The sequence below is a fragment of the Mustela lutreola genome, chromosome X (assembly GCF_030435805.1).
Source record: "Mustela lutreola isolate mMusLut2 chromosome X, mMusLut2.pri, whole genome shotgun sequence".
Lineage (NCBI taxonomy): Eukaryota > Metazoa > Chordata > Mammalia > Carnivora > Mustelidae > Mustela > Mustela lutreola.
The window spans coordinates 64,889,762-64,897,795 of record NC_081308.1 but is presented as its reverse complement, the minus strand read 5'-3'; the positions used below and the strand labels follow the sequence as shown (position 1 = coordinate 64,897,795).

The 8,034-nt window shown below is 36.5% G+C and overlaps 1 long non-coding RNA gene across 1 annotated transcript; it reads left to right on the top strand.

Annotated features, from left to right (window-relative positions):
* The first annotated feature begins 182 nt into the window (after nt 1-182).
* LOC131820870 (uncharacterized) lies at nt 183-6,372 on the top strand. The gene is made up of 2 exons (XR_009349816.1): nt 183-1,300; nt 6,041-6,372. It is a non-coding gene; the product is annotated as an uncharacterized LOC131820870 (long non-coding RNA).
* The last annotated feature ends 1,662 nt before the right edge of the window (nt 6,373-8,034 follow it).

Genomic DNA, 8,034 nt, shown 5'->3' with positions numbered 1-8,034 from the left:
GTTCTTTGTGATTTTCCATTTCAGCATTCATCTCTGTTCTCTTGTTTCTTCTCTGATTTCCCCTTTCTGCTTACCTTTGAGTGTATCAGCCCCTTTATATGTCTGTGTTCCCTCCTCTTTGGCTTTATGCCATCCTCTCTCCTTGCATATTTTGTGCATCTGTGTGGTCATGTGTGTGTGTTTGTGACAAAGGGGTTTCCTAACCCCCTTCCCAATAGGTACAGAGTGCAGCTATCAAAATAAACATTGCAGAGCTGTCATTACGCCAGGACACCCTGTGAGATGGATGATCCAAGACCTATGATGGACAGAAGGTGGAAGGCCCGTAATGGATAGAAGGCCCAAAGTAAAAAACAAATGGTTTGAGACTTGAAACCTGAAGACAGACATGGAAAAACCTGTGTTTCAAGATAGATGGAATCCTCAGGCTTGAGGCCATCAAAGCCCTGACAGCTATGATGTAAAAAGGTGGCTTTTGTTGGATAGAACACCTGACTGAGTTGGAAGGAAAATTCAGTTCTTGAGTTAGACAGAAGTCCAAAGACCCAGAGTGGGAGACTGTATGCCTAAGTGTTGAGACCCATGGAAGACCTGAGACCTCAGACACAAGGTCTAAGAATTCAGATAAAAACCTAAGATCCAAGGATGGAAAGCTCTAGACACACATAAAGACCTTGGATTCCTGCTTATCTAGATGGACAGAAGGCCAAAGAGAGAACGATGTCTCAAGACTAAATTAGGTGGGAAGCTAGAAGCCTATGACACAGAATTTGGGAAGGATAGAAGCCCCAAGACCAAAGGAAATCCCGAGATGAAAACACTAAACCCCATCTTTTTTTCTATTGTTATCCTCTCTGCCCTTGAACATTTTTAGTTCTCCCTTTCCAGTTCTTATGCTTTTATTTAAGTTCACTTCTTTTGAGGAGCCCTTTTTGATGTTGCTGTTACCTTAAGATTACCTTTAGATTGGTAATATTATGCTCAGGCCAGTCTTAAGTCAGTTTTTATCACAGTTTTGAGCTATTAAGTGTTTATTTTTTAAATTTCCATTTCTCTTCACCTCCACTCCTTGAAAGATGCATTATAGGTAACATTGTATTTCAGTCCTCCCTTTTCCTTAGAAGCTCTGGCCTGATGAGCAAAGGCAAGCATCAGGCTTTTGGGGGAAAAAGTCCCAGACTATCTAGAGGAAATGTGAAGAGATGTTCCAGGCCAATGAGAAGAATTAGATAAGAAACACCCAGATGTGCTATACTGTTGAGAAGCACCAACCTGCAACACCTTTCTTCTTTGAGCTTGGGTGAGCTTGGGATTCCTAGTAATGGTTACAAAATGAATGCTTGGGTCTGGTATGTAGTGAAGCCCCAAGGAGACACTTTGAACCCCCTGCTTATAGTAGTGGCCTAATATTTTGGTAGATTGTGCCAACACTTCTCCTGGATTTAATACCCACCTCTAGGCTTAAAGGTGAGAGAACTTGGAAATATTTAGCAGGTTTAATCCTACCTTGATTTCCCTCCCCCTTACCATAATTTAAATAACTGAGAATATATGTGAAAGCACTGTAAACACAGAAAAAAGAAGGCATTCTCATTAATAGTGTATTGGCAGTCATGCACAGCTAACATTTAAAGTGCTCTGTCAGTTGTTAAGCATTATGTAAATCAGGAGTTATCACACTGCACATAAAGGGTCAGATGGCAAATACTTAAGGTTTTGTGGGCTATATGGTCTCTGACACATGTTTTTCTTTTACAACTCTTTAAAAAGGAAAAACTATTCTTAGCTTGTGAACCAAGTAGATTTGGTCTGGGGGGGTCATAGTTTTTATAGCCCCTGATGTAAGTACTGGGGACTATGTGCTGAATAATAATATCATTTCTGTGTGTCGGTCCCTGTACACTCAGGATGCAGTATTTATTCATGATTACATCTGGGTGACTTGAAGAAAAATACGTGAATGTGATTTATAAACTATAAAACATTTAAAGATTAAAGAGTTTCAGAGTTGATGGATGAATATCGATTACATAGTATCTACATTCTACTGTACTAGGCGCTATAGATACAAAGATTAAAAGAAGCCTGAATAAAGTACTTTGTTAGAAGTATGTAATACCATGCAGATATTAGGAATTGTTTGATAAATGAATAACTCCTGTATTTGTGGCTATTGTGTTTCCGCTACTCTGGTAATTTTAAGCAAAAATACAGTATTCCAGGTAGCAGAGAAGCAAATGCATGGAAACTGCTTTGAAACCGTAAAATATACTGCAAACAGTGTTGTGAGCACTTTACCATACCATTTTCAAAAGGAAAAGAAGTGTTCTCATTATGGAATTAAAAGTTTCAGATTGTGAGGTGCATATTAAAGTGCCTTATAAACTAAAGCATTATATACCAGTGGGTTACATGTTTATGAGTAGATGAATATTAATTGCCTTTTATGGGCCAGTACTGTTTGGGTACTGTGAAATCTAAGATAATGCTCTCATGTAATAAGAGGTTTATATCCTAGACTATTTAGATGTAAGAAATTAGATATTGCTTGTTTTAATCAAGACTTCACTGGTCATGTCAAATTAAATAATCACCAGTATATTTTCCCAGGTGAAAGGAAAATGTAATGATTGAGATTGCCTTTGCACTTTTTACAGTGCTATATAAATCCAAGACATTAGCTGTTTCTGTGTAAATAAAACTTTCTATGCGATAGGCATTTTCTCTACAAAATTCTCATTGTGTGCTTGACTGTGATGAAGGTTGTATAAATAGCTATACAAACTGAGGGTTTAAATACTTGTTGAATGAATGAATATCATCAGATGCTTACTAGGTAAAAATATAGGCAGTAAAGAGATACACAGACTTATCATTTCATTGTGCTTGCAGCTGAGGATACGGCAATACATGTGTAGTATTTTAGGAACTCTAAAGCACCATATAAGTCTAACTACTTATTTTCTAGTTAGTACTAGGATTATAAAATTATATCACAGCCATCATTATACTATGAAGAAAGTTGAAAAAATTTTGAGGAAAAATTGTTAACTATTGAACACTGAATATAATATACAAAGGATTAAATATCTGATAAATGAAAAAACGGGGTAATAATTGTCTATTATGTGCCACTGACCTTGCTTGTCATTGGAGATGTGAAGATAAATCATCTTTATTGTGTCCTGGGTAGTAGCAGATAATATATAAATCAGTTTATAAGTTTTGCACTGCCATACATATAAAAACAATATCTGCTGCGTGAACATTGATTATTTTGTTTTATCCCCAGAGATAACAAGTGGGGATATAATAGTTCATTATCTGTTCAAATTTACACAGCCTGCTGTTCTATATAGATAAAAGGAAATAACTTGGCTTAATGAATGAATAGTGGTTACTTTCTGTGAGGCTCTGAACTGTGCATGCCCTAGGATATGAAAATGATTTTATCCTTACGGGGTGTTCATTGGAGGAAATAAGGAAGTAGGTGGGAGATCCAGACTGGAAGTTACTTAAGCACTGCAAAGCTTATTTAATAAAAACATGGGGAAATAGAATTGTGCCAGGAAGTATGCTAAATGCTGACCTCTGTGGAAAGATAAAATCTGAATCAGAGGTGTACTTGCTCCCTGGCCTGGCGGAAGAGATGGAAAATATTTTTAAGAAGCAAGGTGTTAGCAGTTCTCTATCAGTCTTTAAAATGCTGAATGCTGAATGTGGTGATGAATTCAATCTACCCTGGCCTGGCTTGAGTCATTAAAGGAGTAAAAAATAAATGGCTCAGGAGTATAATCAAATGGCTTTGCTTTTAGATTCATTTGATAAATAGAGCATCTTTCATGTGGAATAATATATCATTGTAGGTCTTAAGAGAAGTGAAATGGGCCAAGTCTAAAGGGCATTAGAATACCTATTATGGATGAAGATAAGAAAATACTGAGTTTTGAGCAAATATTTGAGTGCCTGTTTTCTGGAACATATTATGCTAGATAAATTAGTTGAGTGGGTCTCATCCAGAAAATGCATGTTGACATGCCTTAGATATGAAAAAAATAGAAAAATAAGACATGGTTCTTTTAATATTAAATGAAGAATTATTCCTAGTTCTAGAACGTCCCAGTGTCACTTGATCATTGAACTAGTTTAAATCCAGAAGGCTGATACAATGGTGCTTAGGGCTTGTCTTTTAATTCATTACTTTAATATCTGTTTTTTTTTTTATAGATGAATGATATAAGATGAGAATTAAGATGAAATTACTGGTTTTAAAAATATTTGCTCACTGACCTGGCTTAGAGTCAGGAAGCAATAGATTTTTTTTTTCCTACATTTTCCATATTTTGTGCAAAAATTTATTTACCCTGAATAAAGTATGTTCTTAAATGCTGAGAATTAAGAAATTAAAAAGTCCTAGGCCAAAATGTAATTTAATCTCACTAGTCTATGATGGAAACACAAGAGCAAATTTAATGAGACTGCAGTTCTTTACTTGAAAAATATTACTGAGCAGCTGTGATATTAAGACACTGAGAACAAATGGCCACCTTCTCTTTGGCATGTTTTGTAGAGTGGGAATAAGAGGAGACTTTGTATTCGTTCATACTAACACTGAAAGTGATGTTAAATTGGAGCAGATCTGGTATAAAATGCATTTAGTTTATCTTGGAGATGCAGTAAAACAGAACAAAACAAAAAATTGGAATGAAATTCTTCCTTAAATGGAAGTGTCTTTTTCAAGGTATTCTGTTAATTGCTAGACAGAATACGAAAAAGATCATAACTGAAAGAAACTTGATTTTTTTTTATTACCTTGGAGACTAGAATATAAGAAGTTACTGTTCATTCTACATGTATGTTCATACATACATGTATGTATGTTCATTCTACATAGTTCATTTATTCATTCTATAAGTATGTTTGAGTGTCTGTTATATATAAGGTTTTTTATGTTTCCAGTTCTTCCAGAGACATGAAAAAAATGAATGTTTTCTTAGAGGACTTTTTAAAAAACTTTCCTTTCAGACTGTTTTCTGATTAGGGGCATGGCTAGACCCTTAATAATGTGGGTTTTAATTCCTGTTCTGTACTTCTTCTACCATTCTGGCCACTACAATAAGCAGGGTTTTCTATTGGGCTAGCTCATTAAGTGTGAGGAAGTTCCCTTATAGTAGACACTTTATTTTCCCTGGCCCATCTCTCAGGAGAAATGGCTGTGACCCCTGCTAGGCAGAAGGAGGGATGAAAAACAACTAATTCTCAAACCCCAGTCTCATTGGTACCAGCCTTGGGGAGACATTCATACTCAGGCCACAATAGGTTTTGAAATGCACTTATCAATTTTACCTGCTTTTTGATAGATATACTCTGCCTAAATAGATCTCTTTGAAGAACAGTCTTCAGATGGTATATAACATAATGGGAGAGACATGATTTTTCTTTTGCACCAGGTTTGCAACTTAACCATCAAAACATGTCGAAGAAAGGATCTCTTATAGTGGAATTATATCAGTGAATAAAAGTAGCTTAATTTTAGCATGTTTTAATTTTAAAAATAATAGAAATTGGAAGTAATTGGCAAAAACTGGAGGTAAATGATAAAAAAAACAACCCTCATTCTAGTGCCCAACTGGGCTTTGACCTTTTCTATTTTTAAATCACTCACAAGAGGGTGGGATTAGGAGGAAGAGTGAAAGAGAAGGTCAAAGCATTTTGAAGGGCAGCCTCCTTGTGTTTTGAATTGGTTTTAAGAGCATTACCTCCAAGTCTAACTAGGAGATTGCTTTTTTTTTTTTAGTTTAATTCAATTCCAATAACTGGTCATTGTTGAAATGAGGACACAGTAGTTTGTTACCACTCACTTCTATAAGTTTTTGAGAAACAATTTTGGACTATATATTTATCAACTAAATTCTAACATTTGGCTTTTAATATGTGGTGCCAGCTGGATTCTGTAATGCTCCTATTTTCAGGTTGGGGTCGGGAATTACATTATTGGAAACTGGAAAGGAGAAAGTAACTAAAAGCCTTCCTTTCACAGTTTCTGGCATCCTAAGACTGCTACTGATAAGAATAAGAACATGCTGTCATCTGATTTTTATGGCATAAATGAACAAAGCCGTCTTTAAAGAAATAGCCTCGTCTCTACCTTTCTACCTAAAAGGGAATCTATGCCAAATACTCTGATAAAGATACACTTGGACTTGTGAACTAATGTGAAATGCAGTATCTTTGAGTTTTGAGTGTTTTGAAGATTGAAAAACCTTGCTCAGCGTGAGTGACCACAAAAACAATGTAAAGCCATCTACATGTCACAGCTGAGAGAAATTGGGGAATGTTGTCTAATGTCAAATAAAATGTACTGTTTTGAAAGTTTTGTATTTTGATGTGACAAGTTCTACCTCAGTATTCTTAGGTTCACTAGTAATTTCTCTCTCTCTCTCTCTTTTTAAATTACCTTAATCATCCACCATGGATAAATGGTTTGAGGTCTCATTTCTTTATTCCTTCAGTGATTTTGGCCAGGGATACTGAGAAGTACAAACCCAGTAGAAAAAAAGTGAGAAGCAGTGTGCCTGGGTAGCTCAGTCATTAAGTGTCTGCCTTTGGCTCAGGTCATGATCCCAGGGTCCTGGGATTGAGCTCCGCACTGGGCTCCCTTCTTGGTGGGAAGCTTGCTTCTCCCTCTCCCACTTCCCCTACTTATGTCCCCTCTCTTGCCCTGTCGCTGTCAAGCAAATAAATAAAATCTTAAAAAAAAAAAAAAAAGCAAAAAACTATTGAGGTATGGGGGAGGTGTAGGAGTAAGGCATAACAAAACTTTTTTGTAAGTATGTGGGAAGTAGGATGTATTCAGGCAGGAAGTCACATTATATAATTAAAGAATCCTGACTGGGTGAATGGATCTTTGGTAATCCTAGAATTCTGAATGGCTAAATACCTAAATATAGATTGGTGACTTCATAGGTATATGACTCCTTGTAGTGCTTATAGGTAAGAATTTATACTCCTTTTTGACAAACTGACAAAATACTGTCTTTGAAGACAAAGTCTTTTTAAGTCGTCATGGCCTAAGTGACTTCAGTACATGTATTTATGACACTGATACCTGGAGAACTCATTATAACCGTGTTATAAGTGAATAGGGTGTCAGGTGGTAAAATTGACTCTTATCATGATGTGTTGCTTCTGAAAGGGAATGGACCTAGTTAACCCTTGCTGTTTATTTTCATTTCCCTGCAAGGCTAGGTGTGTGGGACAGGGATACGTTGGTGGGAGAAAAGTGGGGAGGTTAGAAAGAGTTCTTGCTGAGGTAATTTTTGGCTATCTAATGAGGGTCTGACTCCATTGGCAGCCTTGATTCCCTCATGGGCTGATTTAACAGTCTCCTTGTGATTTTGCTCTGCTTACTCCTGGGTTTGTGATACCATTGCTGCTCAAAAATCTCAGTTTCAGTCCTCTGATGGAGAGGAAGTGAGAAGCACCAAGTCTTCTGCTTAATGAGGAAAGGTCAGATGTGACAGTTTCAAAGGGGCAGCAGGAATATTTAGAAAGTGTCAAAGCAAATAATAGTATTTTCCAGCTTTTGTATTTTCTGTAGGATAAAGATGGAGCGATCACTGTGTGTTCCTAGTTATGTTTTGTTCTAGGCCAAAGCCACACCCACAGATTAATTTGTGCCTCCTGTTGGTTTACTCTTTTACCCTTGTTATGAGAAGTTTTCCGTATGTATTTCTGGGATTATTTCCTCAGGTAATGTTACTGGGACTAGTAAACACTGGCAACCTTACACCATTTTAAGTTGAAAATTTTGTAATTTAAGTTGGGTCTAAAATTGAGCCAGCCATTCTGTTCACAGTGATTAGGCATAAAAATTGCTAGTTATAGGTGCAACTTAAAAAAATGAAGGGGGCCAGGAATACAAATGGAAGAATCTTGACCATTCTTAGGAATTATGCCAAATGATGGAGCATGATGATAATTATATGGTAAATGGGGAAACCTGTGGACAGGTCTCATACCTTTAAACTCTTA